We start from the raw sequence: 14384 nt of genomic DNA, 5'->3' as shown, positions 1-14384 counted from the left end.
GGTGTTTAAAACAGTATTCGAATCTATTCAACCAGCATTACTCAGTCAATGTATACAAAAGAACTCCCAAAACAATTTAGAAGTGAATAAGCATATTGAATTTTAGTAAAATGATCAAATTTGTACATTGGATGATTAAAGATTCGAATTTATTAAAGTAATAAACTTGCATTCCACAAAGTTGTTATATTTTGTTTTGCGTTCTTTCATGTTCTCCCCATGATAAACAAGAATGACAATAAAAAATAAAACTGTGATTGCTTCCACAGAAATTTATAAATAATCCAACTTATATAATGGCTACTAATTAACCTGTAAGTACCTGGGACATTACAGTAAGACCACCAAATTACTACTCTACTCATATACAAAAGAAATGTAAGCAATAACGTCAAAGTTTAAATATTTGTAAGTTTACCTCATGTTATAGCTTGGGTATTTCAGGAAACAGACCTGGGGAAGGAGTCAATTGTGCAGCATGCTTTTTAGGAGGCACCCTTGGGATCAACACATGGAAAAGAGGGATAGAAAGCAGGATAGGACAGATGAAAAAGTCAAACTCTGAGGAAGATTCAAAGATAGTCTTGAGTTATCACATAGGGAATTCTGTAGCTAAAATGGCCACTGGAGTTGTCCAACTGTGGCCTAAATGGCTGGGCCTTTCTAATCGTACTTTGGATGGGGCCTGCCCTGGGACAAGCTTGACCTCCAACAAGATAGGGCTCTGCAGCGAGGCCATCCTGGAGAGGCTGGGAGGTGAAGGCTGCCTGCTCACAGCACCCACAACATGCAGTAAACATCCTTCCTCTCAGGTAGGGCGATGTGAGTGGAGCCAACCACATCTAAAGTGTTTCTCATCCTTAAAGGACATCTGCTTACAACAGTATCAGTTTCCATTTATTATGAAGCGTTCTCCTGCTAAAAGCAATTAGATCCCAGATGAATCCTACTTTCTCTTCCGGGTTCAGACAGAGTAAAGGAAATCTTCAAGAACAGGGCTCCCATTTATTAAAAAGAAGAGAGAGAGAGATGAAGAACTAAAATCTGAGCTTAGAAGTAGATGCTGAGAACAATGAATGGTAAGGAAATCTTTAAAAAATAAAATAAAATAAAAATCCCTGAGGAAGCTGTAAATATCTGCACTAAGCACAATCTGGAGACCAAGTCTGGGGCTGAAGCAATGTAGAAGTCCTGCAGCTGAGACTCCCGAATTAGATAAGGATTCTAGAAGGGGGCTGGGATGGATACTGTCATACACTACAGTGACCCCCTTTCAGGTGTGAGGCTTTCATTCCCCCAGCTTCCAGGAATATTGGGAACTTCCCTCAGTAAAGGAGAGCTCACTCACACATAGTTGCATTCTGGTGACAGCAGTTCCAATGACCAGTTGGTGAATGGGGAGTGTTAATATAGAGGTCCAGTCCCTTGTCTCAATTTTAAGGACAGCCCTGAAGGGGCATCCCAGGTCCAGATCAGATCATGAGATCAGTAGAGGCCCATGAATTGCAGTTCAACTTCTCCTACCAAATCCCACATTCCTCACCCCTTGACCGCTATTGTTCCCAAGAGCACACCACAGTAAACCTTCAGTACATAAATTCCACCTCAGGGTTTATTTCCTGAAGACCCCTTGTGAGACAGTTGGAAGAGGTCCTAGGAAGGCAACTCTAAAATGGAGCTTTGGGGTTGCATCACAAGTTGGCTGATTTGCTTTGGGGGTCCTGTCTTTGGCAATATATAGAATACTGATAAACATATTCTGTAGTGATGCTACTGTTAACACTTTCCTCTGTGGTGAACCAGTATTGGAAATCTGTAGAAAGGATCCACACTTGTTGGGGTGCTATCTCAGGAGTTTGAGAGGTATAAGGGGAGCATTAATTAGAAGGATTAAAGAACTGATGTCAGTGCTACAAATGCATTCAAGAAAGACAGTGAAAAGCTCAAGGTAAAAGGCAATGCGTGATAGTCAGAAGATGTTCTTGGCAGTGTAATATATAGACACTTGCATCTTCTGCAGTAAAAGGGGAAACCCAAGTGAACTCCATGGGCCAGCAGAAGTGGCCATTACACCCTGCTAAAGTATAGTTCTCTCCTCATTGCTTGAAGACCTCTGCTTTGCAAGGCAACCTTCTCAACCTCCTCCTGGTCACCAGACACATAACTAAGGTCAAATATCAGCATCCCCTAACTGAGGAAGTGCCAGACTGGCTTAGGGAGAAGGGACTCTACGCCAAAGGAGCTGCAGGGCCCCAGCCATGCAGCAGCAGGAGCTGGGAGACCATGCATGACACTGGATCCTTATGGTGATGGGGCATGGAAGGTGGAATACAACGTTGGATCAGGGAGGGTTTAGCATTAGAGTTACCAAACTCTGAACAATTATTCAAACAGTTTAACACTATGGCAGGGATCCCAGGAGACAGTATGCTGTTAAGATGACTCTTGGAAGATAAGAAAAAGTGATTGTCCACAGTAAGTGATGTAGAAAGTCAGAATGCCTGTGGTAGATAGGGAGGAAGGAATCAAAAGGCTCAGAGAAATGAGAATGCTAAAGGGAATATACTTTGTAAGGTTAGAAAAGTGTGGGATACTGATTACGTGCTTCAACTTGGCGGGCCTGGGCCAGGGGACCGGATCCGCCCCTGGGGAGGGTGGTGGGCACGGGCGACAGCGCCCTCCACAGCCCCCCAGGCCTGAGAAAGTGAGGCCGGAGGCAGGCCCCATTTCCTCACCCAAAATACCACCGTTAGGGGAGGCTTGCCGGAGGGAACCGCCTTTTCCCCACCCCCTTATCTTGCCCGCACACCCCCCGTTGCCAGAGCAACTCCCGCCACCACCAGTGCGCATACACTGTTGCCAGACACCGTTGCCAGAGCAACTCCCGCCCCTTTTCAAACAACCTCCGCGCCCTCTTAGAACCAATCCTAACCTCCACACCCTCTCAGAACCAATCCTAGCCTTTATCCCCTCAGCATTGGCTTGTAACAACCCCCGCCCTCTATGCCAGCCTATATAACCTGTGCTCACCCCTAATAAAGGCTCTTGGTTTTACCCCCCTGAATAAAGCCCCCCCCTTTTGTTCTACCCCTACTGGAGGAAGAGTGTCTTGTCTTTCCCTTCTCGCCGCCCTCCACACCTTGCACGCCACCGCCGGGGACCTGGCCAAGTCCCCCGCCTCGCCTTCGCCTCCGGGAAAGAGCCCCCGCCGCCGGTACCCTCCGAGCAACGCCGAGAGCCGAGGGTTCAGCAACCGGCCGCCATCCCCCCAGACGAGTTAACTGCGACCGCAGAAAAGCAACCAGTATAGCCAAGAACACACTCCTTTTACCAATGCAATAAGAAATATGCTGGGGGAGGGATACCAGCATTGGGGAGATTCTCAGTCTTGTCTGTCTTCTGTAGGCCAGGTCTAATAATAGGAGATGCTCTCACAGTACTGTGCTCTCTAGTAGAAATGGAAATGAAAGTATCCCAGTGCAATAGTGGGCAAATGATGGCACTTGATCATCAAAAAGTAAAGGAGGTACAATTATTGTAATAAGTGGGCAAAGAAGCAGCAGCCAGTATATCTGAAGGAATTGTGGAGGTGGCTAATAGAAACTGGACTTCATAGGAGCAATACAGATACACAATCAACAAAGAATATTTTTGATTAATCTATACTGATATTTTTAAACCAGGAGTAATTTTTCCCAACCACCCCTACCCAAGAGGCATGTAGCAATGTATGGAAATATTTCTGGATGTCACAACTACTAGTGCCAGTTACTCATATCTAGTTGGTAGAGGGCAGGGATGCTGCTAAACCTCCTACAATGCACAGAACCACTACCCACAATAAAGAATTATCCAGCTCCAAATGTCAATTGTGCTAAGAATGAAAAATCCTGCTCTATTAAAAAAAAAAAAAAATCAAGGACAGAGGATCAGAAGGCTGAGGGAATGTGACTTAAAGCAAGTCCAAATGCCAGACCTAAGAGAGTTTTCAAATTTAGAATATAACTACTAAAGAAAGGATTCTGTAATACCCCAGCAAATTTACTAGTCCAAATTGACATTTATGCTTGAGGACCGAAGTGTTTTGCACGCCCCCTCCCTTAAAGTGGAGGCGTGTAGGTTTCGGGTAATAAATGGAGTCTTGGTCCAGGTCCAGCTCACAGTCAGTCTGCTGGGTTCATGGAGCCATCTGGTGGTCCTTTCCCTATCTTCAAATATATAACTGTAAAGGACATGTGTAATGGACATCTGAAATCTCACAGTGGCTCCTTGGCCTATACGATAAGAGCTGACATATTGCTGAAGGTCAAATGGAAGCTCCTGAAACAGTCTACATTTGAGAAAAGTAGTAAATAAAAAAATAAATCACATTTCCACTTCTGGGTATAAGAGACTAAGACCCAACTAATAAAATCCCTTCAGAAGACAACTAAAAGTCCTGGACATAATACAAAAACACCTTTCTGAAGGTAGAGGAGAGTAAAAGCAGGAAGTATCTGGTGAACTTTGAGTGACCCACTGAAGGAGAAGTAAATCTCCTTAGCATCAGGCTGTGAGCCTGGGGATAAATGCAGACCACACTCTGTACACAGCAGGGCCAGCGCACAGGTGGAAAACCCTCAGATTTTCTGGCCTGGGGAACCAGAACACAGAAGCTGGGAAACCGTGCTGGAGAGAGTGGATAACTCCTGTAAAGAAAAACCCAGAGTAAAGCCCTAAACTCTGTATATCCATGATTTTGGCTGACTCTCAACAATGGACATTGAATAGACCCAAAGAAGCTCAGCTAAAAAAAAAAGATCTGAACAGAAACTGGAGCACTTGCCCAAGGGATAGAGTTTTGCAGGTCAAGCCCAGCCAACAAAATTACCTGCTAAAACAAAGGAACAAACAATCATTAGAGAAAACTAACATAATTCCAAATCTACATAATCCATCATTCATAATGTCCACAATAGATTCTAAAATTACCTAAAATACAAAAGAAAAAACAAGAAAAGATAAAAAAGTATCAAGAGAAAATAAAATCAATGGAGTCTGACTATAATATGAACCAGATGTTAGAACTAAGTGACAAGATTTTAAAGCACTTAATAAAACTATCCTCAATGAACAAAGAGCTCATCAAATGAATGGGACATTGTAACAGAGAAGGAGAAACAATAAAATACAAATAAGCTAAAAATTCTATAACTGAAAATCATGATTTCTGAAATAAAATTCAATGGATGGACTTGACAGTTAAATGGATATGTCAGAGAGGAGAGCAAATGAATTTGAAAACAGAACTATAGGAAAAATATTTTAAAAAGAACAGAGCCTCGGAGAACATGTCAGATATTATCACACTATAAAGCATACCTCTAATTGAAATACAAGAAGGAGAGAAGAATGAGAATGGGACATAAAATAATATTTAAAGAAAAAATTGAAGAGTATTTACCAAATTTGACAGAAGATAGAGATTTGCAGATTCAATAGGCTAAATGTACACCAAACAGAAAGAACATACAAACACACACACACACACTCACACCCATGCTAAGGCATATCATAAACTATTAAAAGCCAAAGAAGCAGAAAAAAATCTGAAAGCAGCAAGCTAACAGCAACATACCACATACAAAGAGACAACAAATGGATTAATGGCTGACTTCACAAGAGAAGAATGTAGGGCAGGAGAGAGTAGAACAACCTCTTTTAAGTCCTGGGGAAAAATCCTGTACTCGGCACAAGTTTCATTTTAAAATGAAGGCAAATCTAAGACCTATGCAGATAAAAGAAAACTAAAAGAATCTATCACTAGCAGACCTATCATATAAGAAGTACACAATAAATTTCTTACGCTAAAGGGAAATAGTACCAGATGGAAACATAGATCTTCAGAAAAGATTGAAGAATACTGGAAAGAGTAAATAACTGCTAATGCAAAACTGTTTTTCCAGTTGCCTTTTACCTCTTAATTTCTTTATAAGCCGCATACCTGTTCAAAACAAAAAAATAATGTCACTGTTTGGTTGGGTTGATAGTGAATGTAGCTGTATTGCATGTAACAACTAACATAAAGGAAGGGGTTAAGGGAACCTGTGATAGCAACTGTTCCATAATTTACATGAAGTAGTACAATATTAAATCTAAGTGGGATGTGAAAAGATAAGTATGAATACTGAAATCCTTAAGGCAACAATGAAAAAATGCAAAGAAGTCTAGCAAAAAGAAAACTAAAATGATATTCTATAAAAATATTTTAAAAATCAAAAAATAATTTAGCTGGCCAGGGCTCCCTGACCTGTGCAGGGCTCTGCCATGGAGGTGATGGCCAGTCCTGGGGTCTGAGTGATTCCCAGGACCCAGCAAACGGACCAAGCTTCCAGAGCCCTGAAGACAAGGGGAAAGACAAGATGGACTCATCTTTCACTCCACTTTCATTGGCAGGTCAGCTGCCAAGAACAAAAGCCACATCTCCCAGGTTTCTCTATGGGAACAAAGAGACTCCACACAAGAATCTGGATGTCATGAAGGAGGTGATGGTTCAGGAAGAGAAGTGGCTGTGGAGATTACTAGGAAGCTGGAGACAAAGGAGTTGAAATGTTTGAAGAAGGAAAAGGAGCGACTGGCTGTGATTGCTCTGACATCTTCAGAAAACAGTAGGAGTACTCCAGAATAGTGTGAAGAGACAAGTGATAGACCCAGAAAGAGGAAAAAGTAAAAGCTTCAGGAGGTGCCTCAGGAAATGTAATGGAAGGCCCATCTGTCTCTTACTTCAAACCCAAGAAGACAAAATCCTAGGAGGATTTGATTCGTAGTGATCTTGAAGAGACCACTGGCAGCAAGAGCCTCCCCAAGAGGAAGTCTTTCCTGAGAGAAGAATCGGTTAGTGATCTTGCAGAGGAGGCCTCCAGCAAGAGTGCCTCCAAGGAAAAGAAGAAACTCCTCCAAAGAGGAGCCAGTCAGCAGTGGACCTGAAGAATCTGTTGGCAGTAAGGGCAGCTCCAAGAAAAAGAAAAAGTTCCAAAAACTATCCCAGGAAGATTAGAATGGACATTCCCTGGGTGGCTATGCCCCAAGTGGCATTTCCCAGCCCATCTCCTATATCCCAACAAAAACAAATTCACATACACACAGCGACGTTAAGGTAGAATGGAGGAACAAAAACCAAGTGTGTAAATAGAAAAGAAGAAATGATATGGTAAACAAATAAAATCCTAGCAATACATTTTTAAGAAGTTTAATGGCCTAAACAATGTAATTTAATGGCAGAGATTAACATAAATTAAAAACTAAAACAAACAAACGAACAAAAAGATTGTATATTATGTTGACAACAAATGAAATCCTTAAACCATATAAATGCTAGTAGGCTAAAAGTAAGTAGAAGTGAAAACAAGTATCATGAAAACAAGCATACGGATGCTGAGATAGATATATGGATATTAGATAAAATAAGTTTTAAAACAAATCTGTCTATCCACTTTATAAAAATGAAAGTGGCCAATTCATCAGGGAGACATCATAAATGACCTCAATAACAGAGTTTCAATATACATAAAGAGAAAATGACAAAATTAAAGGCAGAAATAGACAATGCCACATTCCTAATCACATTGAACTAATTGATGTTTACAGCACTCTACAGCCAACAAAGGCAGAACACACATTCTTTTCAAGAGCAGATGATACATTTAGAAACATAGATAATTCTGGGTAATAAAACTAGTCTCAATAAATTTTAAAATAGTGAAAAAAACAGATTATATTCTCAGACCAAAATGAAATGCAATTAAAAATATATAACTGTAAAATAACCAGGAAAACTCTAAATATTTTGAAATAAATATTAGGTCAGAGAAGAAATCACAAGAGAAACTAGAAAATGCTTTTACTTGAATGACAATGAAAATACCACTTTGGGAATCGGGTACAAAGTGGGAAACATAAATGATTTTATTAGAAGAGAAGAAAGGCCCACAATCAAAAATCTAAGCTTCCACCTCCTTAAGAAATACAGGAGAGTAAATTAAACCCAAAGCAAGCAGAGGTAAAGAACTGATAAACAAAAAAATCAATAAAATAGAAAACATAAACAGAGGAAATTGATGAAACCACAAGCAGATCCTTTAAAAATAGTTAATAAAACTGATACAGCTAGCCAGAATGATGAATTAAAAAGAGGAAAGATACAAATTACCAATATTGAGAATTAAAAGAAGGGACAGCACTAAAGATCCCTGAATCATTAAAAGGATAATAAGGGAATATTATGAACAATTTAATAAAATAAGTTTGACAATCTAAATGAAATGGACAAATTCTTTGGAAGATACACATTACTAAAAACTGACCCAAAACAAATTAGAAAATGTAACCAGCCCTATATCTATTAAATATTTTGAATTCTTAATTAAAATCCTTCCCAAAAATTAAACTTCAGTCCAGATGGTATTGCTGAGAAATTCAATTAAGTTATTTGAGGAAGAAATAATATCAATCCAACACAAAATCTTTCAGAAAATAGAGGAGGAGGCAACACTTCCTAATTTATTCTATAAGGGCAATTTTATCTGATTCCAAACCAATAAAGTTGAATGCTTGACAAATGAAGAGAACTACAAACCGGTATCCTTCATGGAACAGAGATGCAAAATCCCTATCCAAATATAAGCAAAATGAACCAAATATATATATATGACAGGATGAAGTGGGGTTTATCCTAAGACTGCAAGGCTTGTTCAACATTCAAAAACGAATCACTGCAATTCATCATATTTAGAAAAGGAAGGGGAACATGTTATGATCATTTCAAGATATTCAAGGAAAAATATTTGACAAAGCTCCACATCCTTTCATGATAAAAACTCTCAGGAAACTAGAAATAAATGGGAACTCCTTTAACCTATTTAGGGGCACCTTTAAAAAACTACAGCTGACATCATAGTCAAAGTAAGGAGATCTACTCTCACCACTTCTATTTGATTAAGTACTAGAGGCCCTAGACAGTACAATAAAGCAAAAATAATACATCAAAGATACATATCTTGGAAAAGTCTGTAAACTTGTCTTTGTAGACAATGTTATTGTTTATGTTGAAGACATAAAAGGAGTCTAGAGAAATTTACAAAATCCAAAAAACAGATTTAGCATGATTGCAGAGTAAATATTCAAAAATCAATTGCATTTCTAGATATTATCAACAAACAATTAAAAATATAATGATTCCAATTATAATAACCTAAAATATAATAATTATAGATAAATTTAACCAAATATATTAAAGAACTGTATACTGGAAACAATGAACTATTACAAAGGAAAATTTCAAAACACCTAAAGAAATGGAGACATAGTAAGTGTTCATGGATTGGTAAACTCAAAATTGATAAGATGGACAATTCTTCCCAAATGTATCCATAGACTCAATGCAATTCTAATAAAAATCTCAACAGTTACTTTTAAAAAAATTGACAAGCAGATTTTAAATTTATATGGAAAGGCAAAGGACCTAGACTATCCAAAACAATTTTGAAGTGGAAGAATAAATTTGGAAAACTTACATTACTTGATTTCAAATACTGTAAAGCCGTAGCAATCAAGACAGTGTGGTGCTAGTAAAAGAAGAGGTATATAAGTCATCAGTCCAGAATAGAGTCCAGAAATAGATCCAACACCAATATGGTCTACTGATTTTTAACAAAGGTGCTAAAGTAATTCAAGAGGGAAAAGATAGTATTTTCAACAAATGGTGCTGAAACATTGGATATCTGCATGAGAAAAATGAACTTCAACCCTTACCTCAGATCATACACAAAAATAACTCAAAATGGGTCATAGATCTAAATGTGAGAAGTAAAAATGATACAGCTGTAGAAGAAAAAAAAATGGGTTAGGCAATGATTTCCAAAATAGGATACAAAAAGCACAAATTAAAAAAGAGAAATTCATAAAATAGATTTTATCATGATTAATAATTTTTGCTCCTTGAATAACAAAATTAACGGAAAAAAAGAGTAAAGCCACAGACCTGAAGAAAGTTTTGTAAAATATATATCTTAAAAAGGGCTTGCACTAGAATATATAAAGAAATCCTATCACTCAATAAGAAGAAGACAAACAACCCAATTTTTAAAAATGGGTGAAAGATTTGTAAAAATACTTTATAAAAGAACATCTGTGAATGGCCAATAAGCACATGAGAAGATATTCAACATCACTAGGCATCAAAGAATGAAACTGAAACCAAAATGAGGTACTGCTATACTGTCACTAGAATGGCTAATGACAAAAAGACAATACCAAATGGCAAGGATAAGGAGCTACTGATCTTCTCATATATTGCTGGCAGGAATGCAAAATTGTATACCTACTTTGGAAAAAAGTGTGGCACTATCTTATGATGTTAAACAATTATCATTGTCCTGATAAATTCAACGATTACATATTCACTCAAGAAAAATGAAAGCATACCTTTAAACATTAATGTTTATGTCAGCATTAATCATCATAGCCAAAGTCTAGATACAACTTATATATATCTAGAGGTGACCAGATAACTATTCAGTGATAAAAAGAAAAGAATGACTGATACATGCAACAACATGGATTGGTCTCAAAATTATTATACTAATTGAAAAAAAAATCAAACACAAACAATACACACCATATGATTCCATTTATTTGCAACACTCGAAAAGGCAAAACTACATTGACAGTAATAAGATCAGTGGTTTCCTGGGCCTTGGGGTGGAGAAGGGATTGACAGCAAAGGGGAACAGAGAACTATTTAAAATAAGGAAATTGATCTATATATTGATTGTGGTGTTAGTTACTTGATTATATATAATTACCAAAATTGGTCAAACTATAAACTTATACTGCATATATTTTATTGTATGTAATGGTACCTTAATAAAAAAAATTAGCACTTAAGCAAAGTAAAATAATGCAATATCACATCCTGGGGTGGGAGGGTGGGGAATGGCTAGTTCTAGTACAATCCTTAAAGACTGAAAAGTCACAGGGGGGATATTCCCAAGTATTTTCCTATTTATTTCAATAGCACCACCACTACCACCACAGAAAAACAAACAAAAAACAATTTTAAAAAGCAGATGGGTCCTGGCATATGACATATGGGTCCTGGCATATGACAGTAGACAACTACAAACTTAACCGATTAGTAGCCCAAATTGCAGTTACTATCCTGGATAAATTAGTTATGTGAAAACAGATTAACACAGCCTCAGGTACATGGTAAGTGGTTTTGGTATAAATGGATATTGTTTTCTTTAATTTCTAACAGGAATTAGAATCAAAGCAGTTTGCATTCACATGGGATGAACAATAGTAGACATTACTATTTTGTCCCAGTGCTGTTAACTCTCCCTCCCTCTGACATGGTATAATCCAAAGGCATCTGACCACCAAGACATTCCACAGAACATAACATTGGTCAACTATATTGTGTATATTACATAAATTGTACCAGACAAGCAAAAAGTGGCAAGTAAATTGGAGGACTTGCTCAGACATAATCACTCCAGAGTGTGGAAGATAACAATTATGAAAATTCAGGGATTCATAGCATCAGTGAAGTACTTGGGGGTCCAGTGGACTGGGTCATGACAGAAAATTCCCATAAATGTAGAGGCCAAATCATTTCATGTTTCACCAACTCCCTATTCAATAAGAAGAAAGCACAATTAGTAGAACACCTCTTTCAATTCTAGAAGGAGAATATTTCACATTTGGGATATTTCCCCAGCCCATTTACCTAGTGATAACAAAATCATCCAGCTTTGAGTGGGGTCCAGAGCAGGAAATGGATCTGTAGGAATATGAGGCAGTCATAGGAACAGTCCTAAAAACTGGGTCATATGACCTGGCAGATTCCATGATGATAGAGGTATGTGTGGAAGGAAAAGAATCCAACTGGAATTTATGACAAGCCCCAATAGTAATATAACAACATAGAACCTTAGGGTTCTGGAGCAAAGTTATGGCATCTGTAGCAGAGAACCCTGCACCATTCAGAAACAACCTCTGGCGTAGTACTAGTTTCAATAAAGACAGAGAGACTTACAATGGGATCTCAGGTGACCATGAGGCCAGAGCTGCCTATAATGAGCATAGTTTTGGATGGGCCCAATATCATTCCATCATAGGTTGAAAGACTTACATCCAGGACTGGGCATGAGCAGAGTGAGAAGGCACAGATTAACTGTACAAGCAGAAGGCCCAGAACGCTTTTCATAAACTGATGCTGCATCGACACATCTTCCTTAGTTCACACTGATCACATCACCTAGCCCTGGTGACAAAAAATGGAGGCTTTATATGATGAGCCCAACAACATGGATTCCCACTGATCCAGACAGACTTACTTTCTTCCACTACCAATGTCTAAACTCTCAGCAACAGAGACCAGTGCTGAGCCCCCAGAATAGCCCTATATCTTGAGGAATCCAATCAGCCACTTCAGGCTAAGGTGATTATATCTTTTTTACTTTGGTAGGTGCAGTTATTCATCACAATTGAGATCAATATATATTCCAGGAATGTATTTGCCTTACCTAGCACCACTATCCAAAGCTTACTGAATATTTTGTCCACTGACATGGGGTCCTACTCAATAATGACATAGAATAAGGAAACCAATTTACAGCAAAAGATATGCAACAGTTTTCATATGACAATGGTATCCACTGTGAGCCTTTTGATAGTATAGCTTGAAAAGATACCCTGCAAGAACAAGGAACTACCTTCTAGGATGCAATATATACCCTCAATCAATTCCCACTCTATAGTTTCCCACCTTTGAAAATATGGTCCAGAAACCAAGCACTTGAGGTAAGAATAACACTACTTATTATCACTCCCAGTAACCCACTTGAGTAATTTATCTTTTTTGTCCCTACAAATTTACCCTATGTTTGACTACAGGCCCTGGTTCCCAAAGAAGGAAGGCTTTCATCAGAAGAAACAGTTAAGAGTTCCATTAAAATTCAAGCTATGATTGCTAGGCAGTCATTTTTAATTCCTCATGCTAAAAGATAAGGAAAAGAGTCATCATATGCGATGGTTAATCTCAGGTGTTAATTTAGCTAGGTTATGGTGACCATTTGTTTGCTTAAGAAATCACTGGTCTGATCCTATCTGTGAAGGCATTTTATTAAATCATTAGTCAGTTGATTGTATCTACAGCTGTTTACATCTATATCAACAAAGGAGATTGCCTTCAGCAATATATCTTCTCATCTGATCAGTGGGGGGCCTTAAAAGTGAGGGATTTCGTGTATATGAGAGGGGGATACAGGGGAGGAATATGGGATTCTTGGTAGTGGTGTTATTTCCTGTCCTTACTAGTATATTGTATTGCATGACATGTTATTTTTCTTTTTATCATTTTTTTCTTATTGCTAAAAAAAAAAAAAAAAAACAATTTTTCTTGTAGTAATCAATATGTTCAAGTGCTGATTATAGTGATAAATGTACAACTTTATGATGATACCATGAACAACTGATTGTACGCTGTGGATAAATGTATGGTATGTGAATATAACTCTATAAAATTGTGGGAAAAATATATATAGGAGTAAAAGTGTTGGAGAAAACATGGTGAGAGGGATGTACCTATCTACCTGTTGAGGAGCAGGTAGAATGGTGTAGCCTTTCTGAAGGTCAGTGTGGTTGTTCCACAAAAAGTTAAGTATGTGGGGACCAAAAGGTCCTACAACCTCATTATGGGGTATGTCACTTGAAGATCTGAGAGCAGAGACATGAATGAACATTTGCAAACTGGTGTTCATGGAGGCAGTAATCATGATTTGCAAAGGGTGCAGATGACCTAAGGGTACATTGACTGAAGAATGGAATGGTGTACTGTGGTGTACACATACAGTGGAGCATTGAGTAACTACAAGAAGGAGTGAAGCTGTGAGACACACAACAAGGTGAATGGATCCTGTACACAGTATTTGAGTGAAGTACACCAGAAATAAAGGCAAACACTTTAATGCCTCACCAATATGGACTAACTATAATGTGTAAACTCAGAATTGAATCTTAGAACATAGCCTAACGTGGACATAATAATTGTAATAGTCCCTAGATTGTAAGCTCTTACAGCAGTTAACTCTATCCCTGAATTGTAATGTCTATCTCTAAACTTTGAGATGCTGATCACCTAGCATATAACCTGATTGGTCTCTGGAATAATGCATATCTCTGAAACACCTGAAACTCAGAGCTAGAGCTCGGCAGATATGAATGTCAGTATTAGTGCATACAGCCACTGACAAAAAAAAAAAAAAAAGCTGAAAAAGAGCCCAGACTTCAATTAATGATATGAATGAAGCAGGTCTGGTTAAGACCAGGGCAAGTCAGGCCAA

The 14384-nt window shown here is 38.3% G+C and overlaps 1 non-coding gene and 1 pseudogene across 1 annotated transcript; both read left to right on the top strand.

The window, feature by feature from the left end:
• The first annotated feature begins 6260 nt into the window (after positions 1–6260).
• LOC119513027 lies at positions 6261–6342 on the top strand. The gene has a single exon (XR_005212534.1). It is a non-coding gene; the product is annotated as a small nucleolar RNA SNORD86 (small nucleolar RNA).
• Positions 6343–6515: 173 nt separating this feature from the next.
• LOC119512249 lies at positions 6516–7036 on the top strand (annotated as a pseudogene).
• Positions 7037–14384: the final 7348 nt, after the last annotated feature.

The sequence above is a fragment of the Choloepus didactylus genome, chromosome 17, assembly GCF_015220235.1.
Source record: "Choloepus didactylus isolate mChoDid1 chromosome 17, mChoDid1.pri, whole genome shotgun sequence".
NCBI lineage: Eukaryota > Metazoa > Chordata > Mammalia > Pilosa > Megalonychidae > Choloepus > Choloepus didactylus.
This window is presented reverse-complemented; position numbering and strand designations above follow the sequence as displayed.